Source organism: Hyla sarda, chromosome 5, assembly GCF_029499605.1.
Source record: "Hyla sarda isolate aHylSar1 chromosome 5, aHylSar1.hap1, whole genome shotgun sequence".
NCBI lineage: Eukaryota > Metazoa > Chordata > Amphibia > Anura > Hylidae > Hyla > Hyla sarda.
Window position 1 is genome coordinate 235,062,909 of NC_079193.1, and position 19,060 is coordinate 235,081,968.

The following is a 19,060-nucleotide window of genomic DNA, read 5'->3' on the forward strand; positions in this document are numbered from 1 at the left end:
CCCCCCTGAGCCACATCTTTCCCCCTCCTCCTCACACTGACATTCCCCCTCCCAGCCACATCTTTACCCCCTACTCCTCCCACCCCGTGCCACTTCTTTCCCCCTCCTCCTCACACTGACATTCCCCCGCCCAGCCACATCTTTACCCCCTACTCCTCCCACTGATCCCCCCCCCCCCTGTGCCACTTCTTTCCCCCTCCCTCACTCTGATTCCCCTGCTGTTCTTTTTAACCTGGCCTGTGTGCAGGCTCAGGTTTAGTAGGCATCTGGGCTGCGCGCACTTTCTTCTGTGTCAGTGCGTCCTCCTGTGCGGCTCCTCGAAATGACATCACAGGCACCACTCGTCTGTCCTGACAGCCACCACAGCTCAGCTTACTGATTTAAAGTGGCTGCGTAGCAGGCTACCTGTTCAAGATCAGCAGCTCTGCCATGCCCACTTTAGAACAGTGACTGCGCAGCGGCTTCATCTGATGCAGGACTGGCCAATCCCATGACACACCGAGGGGGAGGGTTGACCGCTGACACACTAATGTGTAGCGCCACCCAGTTTGGAAGGCCCTGCTCTATTTAGTCTGTGTAACCTGAACCTTAATCTTGACCCTTGTTCAAACCTGTTTGTCTTTGTGTTATCCTTTAGGTTAGGTCCTGATCCATAGCATTACTGCTTTACCCGTGGCCTGGAGTCTGGTTTTGTTCCTGTATCTAGTCTGTATAACCTGAACCTGAATGTTGACTTGTATTCAGACATGTTTGTCTTTGTGCTTATGCTTGGGTCATTTTTGGTTTAGTTTTGTGATCCAGTCTTGCCAATCCTGACCTATATAATGTTCACTGTTAACCTGTCCACTACCTTCATTACTGTTTAATCTTGCCATTATATTTCCTGTTATCCTGTTTGGTTCATATTCTCTTACCTGCCGTTTATTGCTGTGGTTCTCAGGCTGATGTCTGTACGCTCTCTACTTGCTGCTATTTTTCCCTGTCTGTTTATTAGCTTGTTAACTCTCATATCCTGACCTGTATCTCCGACCTTGTACAGATCTGTTTATTGTTTTGACTCATGTCTGTCCCTGCACTTTTGTTTTGCGAAGGGACTGGCGCCCGGTTGTGGAACTTTCGCCTAGGGCAATTATGCAAGTAGGCAGGAAAAGGGCACATGACATGACACATATGTAAAACTATGATCAAGATATAGGATAACTACCAAATAATTTTAATATTCCAGGTCAGACATGAGGGAGTGATTTCATTGGTTGATAGCTTAAGTGGGGGAGAGGTATAATAGAACGTAAAAATCACCCACACACCATGGCTGCTAGCTGTGGACACACACCTGAGTTAACATGTATGGCAAGCAAAAGTCACTGTACTTATTACTTATTCCAGCACTTATTAGGGGCTGTATACTACAGAGGAAATGTTTTTCTTTTTGGATTTCTCTTCTGTCACGACCACAGTGCTCTCTGCTAACCTCTGCTGTCCATTTTAGGAACTGTCCAGAGCAGGAGAAAATACCCATAAAGTTCCTAAAAGGGACAGCAGAGGTCAGCAGAGAGCATTGTAGTCGTGACATAAGAGAAATCCAAAAAGAAAAACATTTCCTTTGTAGTATACAGCCCCTAAAAAGTACTGGAAGGATTATAATTTTTTACCTTTTTACCTTCTTGGCACCAGTTGATAAAAAAAAAAGTTTTCCACGGGAGTACCCCTTTAACCCCTTAACGACGCAGGACGTAAATGTACGTCCTGGTGAGCTGGTACTTAACACACCAGGACGTGCATTTACGTCCTATACATATCCGCGAGCATCATGCGCGGCAGGTCCTGGCTGCGGATGTCCGCCATTAACCCTTCAGAGGCCATGATCAATACAGATCACAGCATCTGCAGCATCGCGGTAGTTTGAATGGATGATCGGATCGCCCCCAGCAGCGCTGCCGCGGCGATCATCATCCAGCATGGAAGCCGGAGGTCCCCTCACCGGCCTCCGTTGCCTTCCATGGGTCTTCTGCTCTGGTCTGCAATCGAGCAGACCAGAGCAGAAGATGGCTGATAACCTATGATCAGTGCTCTGTCTATGCATAGCACTGAACAGTATTAGTAATCGAATGATTGCTATAAATAGTCCCCTATGGGGACTATTAAAGTGGAAAAACAAAAGTAAAAAAAAGTAAAAAAAAAGTAAAAAAATTTGAAAAACCCCCTCCCCCAGTAAAAACATAAATTGTCCCATTTTCCCTATTTCACCCTCAAAAAGTGTAAAACAAACATTATATATATATATATATATATATATATATATATATATATATATATATATATATAAATAAATAAATAAAAAGAAAGTCCAAAATAGCTGCTTTTATATAACATTTTATTCAAAGAAAATTTATTTAAAAAGTATTAAAAGTTTTATATAAGCAAATATGGTATCAATAAAAAGTAGAAATCACGGCGCCAAAAATTTGCCCTCATACTGCCGCTTATACGGAAACATGAAAAGGTTATAGTCCTTCAAAATAGGGGGATTTTAAACGTACTAATTTGGTTAAACAGTTTGCGATTTTTTTTAAGCGCAACAGTAATAGTAAAGTACGTTATCATGGGTATCATTTTAATCGTATTGACCCAAAGAATAAAGAACACATGTCATTATTACCATAAATTGTACGGCATGAAAACAAAACATTCCAAACTTAGCAAATTGCGGTTTTCTTTTTAATTTCCCCACACAAATAGTATTTTTTTGGTTGTGCTATACATTTTATGGTAAAATGAGTGATGTCATTACAACGGACAACTGGTCGCGCAAAAATCAAGCCCTCATACTAGTCTGTGGATGAAAATATAAAAGAGTTATGATTTTTTGAAGGCGAGGAGGAAAAAACCAAAACCTAAAAATAAAATTGTCTGAGTCCTTATGGCCCAAATATAAAGAGGATAAGGTGTAGCAAAAAAGGACATGTAAAAATTATAAAAGTCACTAGATGGCGCTAAAAGGCTGGGGAAACCCCATATATATGAACATGCATAAGGTTTAGGTTCATGTGGGGTTCCACATTGGTGTTTGCCCTGAACATGTTTGCTCTTTATGGATGAGTATTCATAAATAGAAATGTTAAATACATATTTAACATAATTTATACCTACTGTTTTACAGGTGCTTGTAACTTTTTTTTTTTGCTTTATTGTGTTCTTTGTAAATTACTTCAATTAAAAAATATTAATACTTCCAGTACTTATCAGCTGCTGTTATGATCCACAGGAAGTTCTTTTCTTTTTGAATTTCCTTTCTGCCTGACCACAGTGCTCTCTGCTAACACCTCTGTCCATTTTAAGAACTGTCCAGAGCAGGAAAGGTTTGCTATGGGGATTTGCTCCTACTCTGGACAGAGGTGTAAGCAGAAAGCACTGTGGTCGGACAGAAAGGAAATTAAAAAAGAAAAGAACTTCCGCTGTAGTTTACAGCAGCTGATAAGTACTGGAAGGATTACGATTTTTTAATAGAAGTAATTTACAAATCTGTTTAACTTTCTGGCATTAGTTGATTTAAAAAATAATAATAATGTTTTCCAGTGGCGTACCCCTTTAACTTCCCACATTATAGCCTAGATGGGGGACTGTAACCTCCTGTCATTTTTGTTATTGTGGTCTATATATTCTTGATAAATGTTTGTAATTACCCTGGTGTTTTGTATACTGTATACTGTATATTTTTTTTACTTGTCTTTAATGATGTATACTGAATATTCAGTAAAGTTACAATTTGTATGATTTTCTGGGTGTGCACAAAAATAGTGCTTCATTATTTTTCTTTTGCCTATGCATTACACTGTAGCACTAAGTAGTACTCCTTTTCTGTTTGTGGCGCCCATTTTTGTTGGTTACAAATTGCTTAGAATGTTATCCAAACTACACAGAAAAACACTATTCAGGGAAGCACTGCACAATGAAATACTGCTAAACATTTTTTATGTTTCAAGAAACTCTTTACAACAACTATGAAAATATTTCCAGTGACTTGTGTTTTCCTTGTGAAGTATATATATATCTGGTCTGCTGATTTAGGAAACTCCTCTATCTGTGGTTCTGCACCTTCTCCCAGTCACCAGTGCACTTATGTCAATGGTAGAAGGGCCAGGCGGCATGTGTGCAGGAGTTTGTCAACAGATATAATTTATCAGCCGATAAGGAATTAGGTCAGTACAGCCTATCCTTAAGGTTCGCTATTTAAAGGGGTACTCCGCCTCTAGACATCTTATCCCCTATGCAAAGGATAGGGGATAAGATGTCAGATTGCGTGGGTCCTGCCGCTGGGGACCCCCGGGATCTCTGCTGCAGCACCCCTCTGTCATTACTGCACAGAGCAAACTCGCTCTGTGCATAATGACCGGTGTGAGGTGAAATTTTCCAACCCATGAAAAAGTCGGTCCGGGGAAAACACAGAGCAGGGGGAGGGGAGAGAGGACGTACGTGCACAGCTGCTCACCTCCCCCTGCTCTGTCTTGGGAGGACATAAGTTTGCACAGGGAGGTCGCAAGTTTGCACGGTCAAAATAAGCCACAGCAAGAGAGAGAGGACGTCCGTGCACAGCTCCTCACCTCCCTAATGAGAAGTCATTAGGGAGGTGAGGAGCTGTGCACGGACGTTCTCTCTCCCCTCACCTACTCTGTTTTCCCCTTGCAAACTTGCAACCTCCCCGTGGTAGATTAGGTCCTCCGGAGACAGAGCAGGGGGAGGGGAGGGAGCTGTGTACGTCCTCTCTCTCCCCCTGCTGTGTCTTCTTGTGTAATGCAGAGCTGCGTCCTCCATCCTCCAGGACGGGGAGATAAGGGGGTGTGGCTTAATTATTTCCTGCAGACGTGCGACCTCGGGCTCCGACTTCATGGGTTCGAAAATCTCACCTCACACCGGCTATACAGGGACTGAAGCTTCATGACGTCACGGCTCTACCCCCTTAATGCAGGTCTATATGCGTGGTCGTGATGGCCGCCATGCTCCCTCCCATAGACTGTTATTGAGGGGGCGGGCCGTGACATCACAAGGAGGCGGACCCGTGATGTCATAATGCTCCGGCCCCTATATTGCCCGTCATTAGGCACGAAACGAGTTTGCTCTGCACAGTAATGAAAGCGGGGTGCTGCAGCCGAGATCCCGGGGGTCCCCAGCAGCGGGACCCCCGTGATCTGACATCTTATTCCCTATCCTTTTCATTGGGGATAAGATGTCTAGAGGCGGAGTACCCCTTTAAATCTGGTCAGTTCTATCCTCATCGCCAGTTTTTGTGTGTTTTATACCAACTTGTGTACTTGTAAATTGCTAACTCTAAATTATGATCCAGCTTGTGTCTAAATACCTTCCTGCATTAACCCCCTCAGGAAATGCCCATGTAACCAATCATTGACCACAGCAGTGATCTGGCAGTGATTGGCTCAGTAGGCATTTCCTAGTGACTGCACCATCCCTCCAGAAAGATCTGGCAGACACTGGAGTTGTGTTACACTATTCCACTATAAAGAAATACTTGTACAAATATGGTCTTCATGGAAGAGTCATCAGAAGAAAACCTCTTCTTCGTCCTCACAACAAAAATCAGCATTTGAACTTTGCAAATGAACATATAGACAAGCCAGATGCATTTTAGAAACAAGTTCTGTGGACCGATGAGGTTAAATTTTAACTTTTTGGCCGGAATGAGCAAAGGTACATTTGGAGAAGAAGGGAAACAGAATTTAAATCTGGTCAGTTCTATCCTCATCGCCAGTTTTTGTGTGTTTTATACCAATTTGTGTACTTGTAAATTGCCAACTCTAAATTATGATCCAGCTTGTGTCTAAATACCTTCCTGCATTAACCCCCTCAGGAAATGCCCATGTAACCAATCATTGACCACAGCAGTGATCTGGCAGTGATTGGCTCAGTAGGCATTTCCTAGTGTTGAGAAGAGATACAGGAAATGGAAATCAGTGGGTACCTAGGCCCTGTTGTATGGCAGTGGCAAGGAATTAGTAAAATGAGTACTGTTTTATTTATTCTAACCCAGTATGTCACTTTTTTTTCACAAAATAATTTACAAGGCAAAAGGAACAGCATTATAAAAACATTCACATTATACTCCCCTCCCCCACCCAGCCAACCACTGTCCAGAGAGAGGGGAAGAAAGAAAAAAAAGAAAGAAAGAAACATTCTAAAACCAATTATTTCCATTTCTTTTATTTAACCCTTTACTAAATTCTTGAACCCTCAAATATTCATAAATTTTTACCTTATTTACCACATTATACCAGTAACAAAAAGTCGGGACACGATCTGATAACCAAATATGTAAAATAAAAATTTTTGCACCGATAAACAATTTCCCAAGAAGAGCATTATCACCCTATTCCACAAGATCACCTAAGACCACCCTTTTTTCCCCGCCAAACTAAACCTTAAAACTCAATAGGAACTTTGAAATTCTGTATGCAGTCAGCTTCTTTAGGTGCAGTTTTTCATTGAGTGTCACAGCAAGGGAGTTAAAAAGTTCACATTTTGTATTAAAACTAAATATCTTTACATATACTTTTTGTTTAAACAAAGTTACAATAATGAATAAATATATGAACATATAGGATAAAACTACAGCCTTTTTAAAAATGCTTTATTTAAATGTTATAACAAGCACAAATACAATATGTAGTTGTAACAAGTAACTGGTGTGGGCTTACTGGGTACAGAGAGGCAACCACAGCTTAACAGGAAGTACTGAAGGTGTCAAGGACACGTCTCCAGACGATAATACAACAAAGTTGTCTACCAGACATACAAACAGAATACAGCATGTAGTATAGCCCCCTTCCCTGGCAGCTGAGCTAGTATTAAAAACGTATTCCGGTTCTCTAGCATTCTGAACATTTTGTTCAGAACTCTGGGAGCCAGAGGCCGTGATCGTGACATCATGTTCACTCCCCTCGCAACGTCACGCCACAGCCCCTCCATTCATGTCTATGGGAAGGGGCGTGTTGGTCAACATGCCCCCTCCTATAGACATGAATGGAGGGGGTGGGGCGTGATGACATGAGAGGGGGGCGCGACCGTGACATCACGACCACTCTTGCAGGAACCCGGCATTTGTTAAGAACGCCAGGTGCTGCAGCAAATCACGAGGTCCCCAGCAGCGGAACCCCCGCCATCAGACATCTTATCTCCTATACAGTGGGGATCAAAAGTTTGGGCACCCCAGGTAAAAATTTTTATTATTGTGCATAAAGAAGACAAGGAAAGATGGAAAAATCTCCAAAAGGCATCAAATTACAGATTAGAAATTCTTATAATATGTCAACAAAAGTTAGATTTTATTTCCATCATTTATACTTTTAAAATAACAGAAAACAAAAAAATGGCGTCTGCAAAAGTTTGGGCACCCTGCAGAATTTATAGCATGCACTGCCCCCTTTGCAAAGCTGAGACCTGCCAGTGCCATGGATTGTTCTCAATCATCATCTGGGAAGACCAGGTGATGTCAATCTCAAAGGTTTTAAATGCCCAGACTCATCTGACCTTGCCCCAACAATCAGCATGATGGGTTTTTCTAAGCAGTTGTCTAGAAATCTGAAACTGAAAATAGTTGACGCTCACAAAGCTGGAAAAGGCTATAAGAAGATAGAAAAACGTTTTCAGATGTCAATATCCTCTGTTCAGAATGTAAGTAAGAAATGGCAGTCATCAGGAAAAGTGGAAGTTAAAGCAAGATCTGGAAGACCAAGAAAAATATCAGACAGAACAGCTCGCAGGATTGTGAGAAAAACAATTCAAAACCCACGTTTGACTGCACAATCCCTCCAGAAAGATCTGGAAGACACTGGAGTTGTAGTACTCTATTCCACTATAAAGAGATACTTGTACAAATATGGTCTTCATGGAAGAGTCATCAGAAGAAAACCTCTTTTTTGTCCTCAGAACAAAAATCAGCATTTGAACTTTGCAAATGAACATATAGACAAGCCAGATGCATTTTGGAAACAAGTTCTGTGGACCGATGAGGATAAATTTTAACTTTTTGGCCGAAATGAGCAAAGGTACATTTGGAGAAGAAGGGGAACAGAATTTAATGAAAAGAACCTCTGTCCAACTGTTAAGTATAGGGGTGGATCAATCATGCTTTGGGGTTGTATTGCAGCCAGTGGTACAGGGAACATCTCACGAGTAGAAGGAAAAATGGATTCAATAAAATTTCAGAAAATTTTGGATGCTAACTTGATGCCATCTGTGAAAAAGCTGAAGTTAAAGAGAGGATGGCTTCTACAAATGGATAATGATCCTAAACACACCTCGAAAGCCACGGGGGATTACATCAAGAGGCGTAAACTGAAGGTTTTGCCATGGCCTTCACAATCTCCTGACCCCAACATAATTGAAAATCCATGGATAGACCTTAAAAGAGCAGTGCGTGACAGACAGCCCAGAAATCTCAAAGAACTGGAAGACTTTTGTAAGGAAGGAGAAAGATACCTCAAACAAGAATTGAAAGACTCTTGGCTGGCTACAAAAAGTGTTTACAAGCTGTGATACTTGCCAAAGGGGGAAGTACAAGATATTAACTCTGCAGGGTGCCCAAACTTTTGCAGATGCCATTTATTTGTTTTCTGTTATTTTGAAAGTGTAAATGATGGAAATAAAATCTAACTTTTGTTGACATATTATAAGAATGTTTAATCTGTAATTTGATGCCTTTTGGAGATTAATGCCCATTAATACAAATTTTTACCTTGGGTGCCCAAACTTTTGATCCCCACTGTACTTTAGATAGGGGATAAGATGTCTAGCAGTGGAGAACCCCTTTAAATCACAGTAATCTGAGCACTACTTGAGAATCCTAAAACATATTAAGGTAAGACCCCAGCAGTCTCATGCTTCTCAAGCCAAGGAGACCATACTTTTTCAAACTTGTATGAGCATGTTTTATACATATAAAGGGGTTTGTATGATGACATATATTTGTATACCAGACCAATAAAATAAGGCAGTGTAGCTGATTTCCAAGCCATTATTATGAACTTCCTGACACAGAAGGACAGAATATGATAAAATAGCCTTTAATAGGACCTGTGGACTACTTTGTCTATAACTCCCAGGAGGCAAATTTTAGGGGAAAGGAAACTGTACATATTTGGCTGCTTGTACTCTCCAGTCATTATTAAAGGGGTGCTCCGGTGGAAGACATTTTTTTTAGTAAATCAACTGGTGCCAAAAAGTTAAACAGATTTGTAAATTATATGATCAAAAAGAAGGAAAATATAGAGTATGTGCAGCTCCCCAAAAAATTAGTCGAGGTTAGATGGTAAAGTACTTACACCCAAAAGTACAAAAAACTAGGGAAAGAATAAATATATAAAAAGGAACCATTTACCTCCAGACTAATATCAGATAGACTGATACATGATGATTTGTTTGAAATAGAACTGTGCTTCAAATTGATGATGAATAGAAAAATGTATTGTAGATATAATAAAATAAAATAAAATAAAACAGTGAATCGTGTAATTAAACTTGTATGTATAAAGTACAAACAAAATGGAAATGAATACCTCCTTACACAGGGCCCTTGTGGGGAGGTGAACATGAATTAAAACATACAATAAATAACATATAATGTAATACCATATAATATACCACTAATCCGGCATTTGAAGGGCCGGCAATATTTGCAGTCCGCAGTATTTTATACATACAAGTTAAATTACATGATTCACTGTTTCATTTTATTTTATTATATCTACATTACATTTTTCTATTCATCATCAATTTGAAGCACAGTTCTATTTCAAACAAATCATCATGTATCAGTCTATCTGATATTAGTCTGGAGGTAAATGGTTCCTTTTTATAGATTTGTAAATTACTACTATTTAAAAATGTTCATGCTTTCAGCACTTATCAGCTGCTGTGTGTTCCAGAGGAAGTTCTTTTCTTTTTTTATTTCTTTTCTGTCTGACCAAAGTGCTCTCTGCTGACACTTCTGTCCATTTTAGGAGCTGTCTAGAGCAGGATAGGTTTTCTACGGGGTTTTGCTTGTACTCTGGACAGTTCTTGAAATGGACAGAGGTGTCAGCAGAGAGCACTGTGGTCAGACAGAAAAGAAATAAAAAAAAGAAAAGAACTTCCTGTGGAACATGCAGAATACTGAAAGGGTTAAGATTTTTAAATAGAAGTAATTTACAAATCTGTTTAACATTCTGGCAACAGTTGATTCAAAAAGGAGATATCCAGTGCTTAAAAACTTTTCCCCTATCCTAAGGATAGGGGATAAGTTTCAGATCGCTGGGGGTCCCACCTCTGGGGCCCCCCATGATCTCCTGTACGGGGCGTGTTGGCCGCCACTTCGTGCGGTGGTCAACACGCGCTATCTGGCTAACGAGCCGGGCCCCGTACAGGAGATCGCGGGGGCCCCAAACGGTCAGACCCCCCGCGATCTGAAACTTATCTCCTATCCTTAGGATAGGGGATACGTTTTTCACCACTGGACTACCCCTTTAACTGCAGCATTCTGGTGCAATTTTGGTGCACGGTGAAGCTTCTCAGGCTACACTTATTTAATTTAGCCACACCCATTTTACTAAGCCACATGGCATCATAGACAAAAAGGAAAATAATGCAATTCTTATTCTTAGAAGGGGCATAAATGACCCAGTACATGGCTATTATTTTGTGTTCTTTGATTATGTTGATGTTGGTGTCTCAGGCCCTGAGTAACATAACACATAACACAAAGTAACACAACAGTCACAACACAATGAAGAAGATAGCCAAAACTATCTAATTCATAGACAGTGTAAACTTAGACTAGACAGCCTTAGGCTAGGTTTCCACACAGGTTTTTTCTGCCATTTTTGGAAAACTGCCACTGCAATTTTTAAGTACTTTAAGTCAGAAGTGGGTCTAATAGAAAAAAGAAATATATGTCCTTCCTTTATATTTTCCATTCCTCTTAACCCCTTAAGGACCAAGCCCGTTTTCACCTTAAGGACCAGAGCATTTTTTGCACATCTGAGCCCTGTCACTTTAAGCATTAATAACTCTGGGATGCTTTTACTTATGAATTTGATTCCTAGATATTTTTTCGTGACATATTCTACTTTAACTTTGTGGAAATTTTTCGCAGATACTTCGCATCATTTCTTGGTGAAAAATTCCAAAATTTCATGAAAAATTTGAAAATTTAGCATTTCTCTAACTTTGAAGCTCTCTGCTTGTAAGGAAAATAGACATATCAAATAAATTATATATTGATTCACATATACAATATGTCTACTTTATGTTTTTACTTTTGGAAGACATCAGAGGGCTTTAAAGTTGAGCAGCAATTTTCCAATTTTTCACAAAATTTTCAAAATCTGAATTTTTCAGGGACCAGTTCAGTTTTGAAGTGGATTTGAGCGGCCTTCATATTAGAAATACCCAATAAATGACCCCAATATAAAAACTGCACCCCTCAAAGTATTCAAAATGAAATTCAGAAAGTGTGTTAACCCTTTAGGTGTTTCATAGGAATAGCAGCAACGTGAAGGAGAAAAGTCTAAATCTTCATTATTTACACTCACATGTTCTTGTAGATCCAGTTTTCGAAGGGGTATAATGAGAGAAATCCCCCCAAAATGTGTAATACCTCGTATGTGTACGTAAAGCGTTCGGCGGGTGCAGTAGAGGGCTCAGAAGGGGAGAAGCAACAATGGAATTTTGGAGAGTGAGTTTTTCTGAAATGGTTTTTGGGGGGCATGTTGAATTTAGGAAGCCCCTGTGGTACCAGAACAGCAACAAACCCCCCACGTGGAATACTATTTTAGAAACTACACCCCTCAAGGAACATAGCAAGGGGTACAGTGAGCCTTAACACCCCACAGGTGTTAACTTCGTTAAAGTTGGATGTGTAAATTAATTTTTTTTTCACTAAAATGCTGTTTTCCCCCCAATTTTACATTTTTTAGAAGGGGTAATAGGAGAACATGCCCGCCAAAATTTGTAACTCCATCTCTTCTGAGTATGGAAATACTTCATGTGTGGATGTCAAGTGCACTGCAGGCGAACAACAATGCTCAGAAGAGAAGGAGTCACATTTGGCTTTTGGAAAGCAAATTTTGCTAAAATGTTTTTTTTGGGGGGTTCATTTAGGAAGCCCCTGTGGTGCCAGAACAGCAAAAAAAAAAAATAAATAAAAACACATGGCATACTATTTTGGAAACTACACCCCTCAAGGAACGTAACAAGGGGTACAGTGAGCCTTAACACCCCACAGGTGTTTGATTACTTTTTGTTAAAGTTGGATATGTAAATGAATTTTTTTTTCACTAAAATGCCAGTTTCCCCCCAAATTTTACATTTTTACAAGGGGTAATAGGAGAAAATGCCTCCCAAAATTGTAACCCCATCTCTTCTGAGTATGGAAATACCTGATGTGGGGACGTCAAGTGCACTACAGTGCTCAGAAGAGAAGGAGTCACATTTGGCTTTTGGAAAGTACATTTTGCTGAAATGGTTTTTGGGAGGCATGTCGGATTAAGGAAGCCCCCCATGGTGCCAGAACAGCAAAAACATTTTTTTTTTTTACACTAAAATGCTGGGGTTACCCCAAATTTTTCAGTTTCACAAGTGGTAATAGGAGAAAATGTCAACATAAATTTGTAAATACATTTCTTTGGAGTAAGGACATACCACATATCTGGAAGTAAACTGCTCTGCGGGTGCACACCAGGTCTCGGAAGAGCAGGAGTGCAGTCAGGGGCCTTGAACATTTACTGAGCTACCTATGGAGCCAGAACAGCGGGACCCCCCCCCCCCCACAAGGCGCGTTACATGGGGTACACTAAGTTACTAAAGTGGGGTACAGTGGGATGTAAAATGAATAAATTGGTTATGTTCCCAGAATGATGACCCAGAGCATAGCCAAAACTAAAAAATATGCCCACCCCAAACCCTACGGTGTGTGGCCGTCCCTAACCTGTGTCCTCAAATGCGCACCCCGCTCTGGTGGAGAAAGAGCGCTGCGCATTTGAGGCAACATAAAAAAGTCCCCGATGATAGTGACTCAGTGACCCATGACCCCTTTTCAGTTTTTTTTATAGAAGAGTTTTTTGGGCAATTTAGTGGTTTATGGGGTTAAAAATTGGAATGTACTCTGGACTTGGTACATTGGGGTCATATTATGGGAAATTAAAATGAATAGGTAAAATTTGGTACTCCATGGAAGTGTGATACTCCCTGAAGCAGTTTTTAATGCAGAGGCCCGGGTGAATGGGACAAGTGTCCCACTGAGTGGTGGTGTCCTTCCGTATCCCCCTTTTGTGACACACTCTGCATTTTTTCTGGGATCGTACCTTCTTTACAGTGTGGGGGGACCTCACCTGGAAAGTGCTGGCCTAGGACGATCCTGGCACCTATAACTCCAGTTCCTTGGGAACTCTGGCCTGCTCTTCCCCAGTCACCAAAGATCAGGGCCCTTAGGACTTCTTCTTGGAACTGGAGGATTGTTCCTGTGTTGCCAGCGAACTGGGACAGTACAAAAGAGTTGTCCATGGCAACTTGTACCAAGTAGACCGCAACTTTTTTGTACCATACCCGTGTTTTCCGCATGGCATTGTATGGCTTGAGGACTTGATCAGAGAGATCAACTCCCCCATATACTGATTGTAGTCCAGAATACAATCAGGCTAAAGGACCGTTGTTGTGGTACCTCGCACATGGACAGGTGAGCTGCCGTTACCTTGAATTGTGGTCAGCATAAGGACATCCCTCTTATCCTTATACTTGACCAGCAACACGTTTTCATGGGTAAGGGTACGGGACTCACCTTTGAGCATAGGTGTCTGGAGTAAATTTAGTCCTCTCTGGTTCTTCCGCACAGTCCCACAAGCGGACGCGGAGAGATACTGGTATAAAAGTTGTCCACGTAAAGGTGGTAACCCTTATCCAGCAATGGGTGCACAAGGTCCCAAACGAGTGGGGGGACATTCTGGGAGTTTAATATGGGAATCTTGTCCCTCATATACTCTAAACTTGTAAGTGTACCTGGAGGTACTCTTACAAAGTTTGTAGAGCTTCATGCAATACTGCGCCCGCTTTGAGGGAATATACTGGCGGAAGATGAGACTCCCCTTAAAACTTATTAGAGACTCATCTACCAAGAGCTCCCTGAGGGGTACGTAGGCCTCCAAAAATTTGGCCCCAAAGGGATCTATGACCGGCCTCACTTTGTAAAGTCGGTCATAGGCAGGATCACTTCGGGGGCAGGGGGAGGTGCATGGACATGCCGCATTACAAGCGTAATGCAGGCATTTCCGAATGGCCTCAAACCACCTCTGTTCCATTACCATATTGTAAAACGGGGTCTGGTAGAGGCAGTGGCGTTGCTAGGGTTGGTGTCACCCGGTGCGGTAGAAAATGGTGTCACCCCCATACCTCCCCCCTCCCCCCAGTAAGTTTTTAGCCTGTTGTGACAGACACCACTGTTGTAGCACATTGTGAGAAATTCCAGTATAATAATCAGATATACCAGTTGCCACAGAATGGGAAAGTGTTAAAGAAGTTTTCACCATTTAAATATACAGCTCCCAGAATTACTTAAAGGGGTACTCCACTGGAAAACATTTACTTTTATATCAACTGGTGCCAGAAAGTTAAACAGATTTTTAAATTACTTCTATTTAAAATCTTAATACTTACAGTACTTATAAGCTGGTGTATGCTCCACAGGAAGTTGCGTAGTTCTTTCCAATCTGACCACAGTGCTATTTGCTGACACCTCTGTCCATGTCAGGAACTGTCCAGAGCAGGATAGGTTTGCTATGGGGATTTGCTCCTACTATGGACAGTTCTTGACATGGACAGAGGTGTCAGCACAGAGCACTGTGGTCAGACAGAAAATAAATTAAAAAAGAAAATAACTTCCTGTGAATCGCTTATACAGCAGCTAATAAGTACTGGAAGGATTAAGATTTTTAAATAGAAGTAATTTACAAATCTGTTTAACTTTGTCGCACCAGTTGATTAAAAAAAAAATGTTTTCCAGTAGAGTACCCCTTTATGCAGTGGTGAGGTTATGCTGGGAGTTGTAGTTTCACTGACCATAACTGTAGAACTGACAAGCGACTACAGCTCTGATAGGACATAGAGAGGAGAATGTACAATGATATCAGTGACGTCTTCTCTATAGTCTTTCCTTATCTAATTCAGATGGTACATACCGCCTGGTCCAGCTAAAACTTCTGTCTGTAGAATGTGACGCCCAGATGTCTCCTCACTATGTCAGCGCATTCTCATCCTCTATATGAAAACAATTATTATTATAAACCTGCCAGACAATGTATCCTCTAAATATAATACTACTATACACTATACTCTTTGATTATAAACCTTCCATACACCATACCCACTGAATATAATACCACACACTGTACATTCTGAATATAATACCATCACATACTGTACACCCTGAATATAAATCTGCCACATACTGTACCCTCTGAATATAATACTATCACATACTGTACCCTCTGAATATAATACTACCATATACTGTACCCTCTGAATATAATACCATCACATACTGTACCCTCTGAATATAAATCTGCCACATACTGTACCCCTGAATATAATACTATCACATACTGTACCCTCTGAATATAATACTACCATATACTGTACCCTCTGAATATAATACCATCACATACTGTACCCTCTGAATATAAATCTGCCACATACTGTACCCCTGAATATAATACTATCACATACTGTACCCTCTGAATATAATACTACCATATACTGTACCCTCTGAATATAAATCTGCCACATACTGTACCCCTGAATATAATACTATCACATACTGTACCCTCTGAATATAATACCAACACATACTGTACACTCTGAATATATTACTACCACCCACTGCGCCCTCTGAATATAATACTTAGAGATGAGCAAACTACAGTAAATTCAACTTGTCACAAACTTCTCGGCTCGGCAGTTGATGGCTTTTCCTGCATAAATTAGTTCAGCTTTCAGGTGCTCCCGTGGGCTGGAAAAGGTGGATATTGTCCTAGGAGAATCTTTCCTATGAATGTATCCACCTTTTCCAGCCCACCGGAGCACCTGAAGGCTGAACTAATTTACGCAGGATAAGTCATCAACTGCTGAGTCGACAAGTTCGTGACGAATCGAATTTACTGTAAGTTCGCTCATCTCTAATAATACTACCACAAACTGCGCCCTCTGAATATAATACTACCACAAACTGCGCCCTCTGAATATAACGTTGCCATACAGTGCACCCTCTGAATATAATACCACAACCGCAGTAACACCCCTCAACATCCGTTAGCTGATGCTATTACCACGGGAGGGGGGTATTGGTGGTGTTGCTAGTGGATGATGGGGGTGCTACTACTGGGGGGGGGGGTGTTGCTGAAGGATGATGAGGGTGCTACTGGCCATCCCCCCTGGCAGTATCACCCCAATCATCCATCGGCAGGATCATCCTCCTGGCAGGAGCACCGCCATCATCCACCATCAGGATCTGCTGATGGAGGTGCCGCTGGGGGGGGGGGGGGTAGTTGCTGGCGGATGATGAGGGTGCTACTGCCAGGGGGGGAGCATTAGGTAGGCAGCAGTTCCCCCACATTAGGTAGAATCTTTTCCCCACATTAGGCAGCATAGATTCCCCACATTTGGTACCAGTTACCCCACATTAGGTAGCAATTTCCCCATATTAGGTAGCACAGATTCCCCACATTAGGTAGCAGTTTCCCCACATTCAGTAGCACAGATTCCCCATATTAGCTAGCATAGACTCCCCACATTAGGTAGCATAGACTCCGCACATTAGGTAGCATAGACTCCGCACATTAGGTAGCATATACTCCGCACATTAGGTAGCATAGACTCCCCACATTAGGTAGCATAGACTCCCCACATTAGGTAGCATAGACTCCCCACATTAGGCCGCAGGTTCCCTTGCAGGTTCCCCACATTGTGTCAAAGTCTCCACACACACACACACACACGCACACACACAAAAAAAAACACATACAACACAACACAGAGAGACACACACACAAACACACACAGTCAGAGAGACACACACTCACAGACAGCCACACAGAGTCACACAGTCACACACACACACAGAGTCACACACAGAGTCACACACACACACACAGAGTTACACAAACACACAGTCACACACAGATTCACACAAATACACAGAGTCACACACACACTCAGAGAGTCACACAAACACACACAGTCACACACACAGACACACACACACACACAGAGTCACACACACAAACATAGATAGAGACAGACACACACACTCACCCATCCAGCGCAGCGATCCTTCTCACCGGGCGCAATGCGAGTTACGTAACTGACGTCCCCCTGCGCGGCCATGCGGTGTGACGTCAGGCCGGCGCAGACGTGGGAGCGGAGGCCGGGCACAGTACTGGTGAAGGTGAGAGGGGGGGGCGTGATGACGGACGGGCGCACTGAAAGGGGGGGGGGTTGCTATTGGACGGGCGCACCGCACACACAGCACAGGGGGGGGGGGTGTGCTGATGGATGGGAGGCCGGTCGGGCACATAGGGGGGTGTCAGTGTAGCTGTGGAGGGGGTGTGGGTGCTGCGGAGCGTCTTGGTGTCACCCCATTAGGTTGGTGTCACCCGGTGCGGGCCGCACCCCCCGCACCCGGGTCGCAACGCCACTGGGTAGAGGATGTCCCTTCTCCCGTACTGCCTGACACTTGTTTTTTTGACTAGGCCCATATGCAGCATGGGGCCCCAAAATGTCCTCTTTTCAGCTGCATTGATGGCGGTACCATTCATTTGGCCTAACCAAAAGCGAATCTGGGTGGTGGGCAATGAACTGTTGGGCGTACAATTTTGTTTGATCTACCATATGATGAAGTCGTCACTGAAAAAACAACTAAAATAGTCTGTTTCAGTGTATCCGGCCGTGTCAATCCGGATTCCTGAGTCTCCAACAAACTCAGGAACTCAGGAATCCTCGGCTGAAGTGTGTAGTGTATGTGTTTGGTGTATACTATATATATATAACGGTGTGTGATTAGAAATCACACACCCTTATAATAAAAAACAAAAATGCTGCGGCCAAAAGAAAAAAAAGGAGGGCCAGGGAGCACCCAGAAACCCTAATAGGGCCTGGGTCGTGCTGCAAAATCTGCAACGGACCCTTCAGGACCTATTAGGCGGTCGGGGGGATTTTTTAAAACTTATTCTTACTTTTTTCCCCTGTATTGGAAACTCATCCTGATCTATTGGACACTGGAGGACACTTCTTCAGCCCTGGCTCCTTCTCTCAGCTCTGCCCGCTGACTTAACTCGGTGGGCTAGCAGAGCTGAGAGAAGGGGACATTAACCCCTCCTCTGCCAGGTGGTATTGGTCTGCCCAATAGCAGCGCTCCTGGGGAGGAGACGGGATTGCCACCTCCCCCTAGCTACAGGAGGTGATTCCAGGTCAATGGGTGACCTGTATGAACGGAATCACGTGACCCGTATGAACGGAATTCACCGATCGCCGACATGGGGGGGGTTTGAGGGTCCCCCTGGGCATTGTCACGGGATGCCCGCTGAATGATTTCACCAGGCATCCACGTCCGGTCCCCGCGTGACGGGGTCCGAAATTCCCACGGACGCACAGGTACGCCCTTGGTCCTTAAGTACTATTATTATTATTATTTTATTTATTTATATAGCGCCTACAGATTCCTCAGCGCTTATAGGGTGTGCCTGTACACCCTTGGTCCCTAAGTGGTTAAATACACTTTTGGCTTTGGCTCAAAAATTGCAGTGACAGTTTTCAAAAACCTGTGTGGAAACCTAGTCAGTCTAAGTTTGCACCATCTTTTGGTTGGATTAGTTTTATGTCCAAAATATGTGTCAGTATTTTTGCCACATCTAAGCCAAGCCTCCTTTCTAATGAGCCAACCTTCCAGCAAGCCATACTCCCTTGTCAAGCAAGGTGCAAAAGTGTCTAAAAAGTGAGGATAATACATTGAAAATGTGGTGCGAGCCAT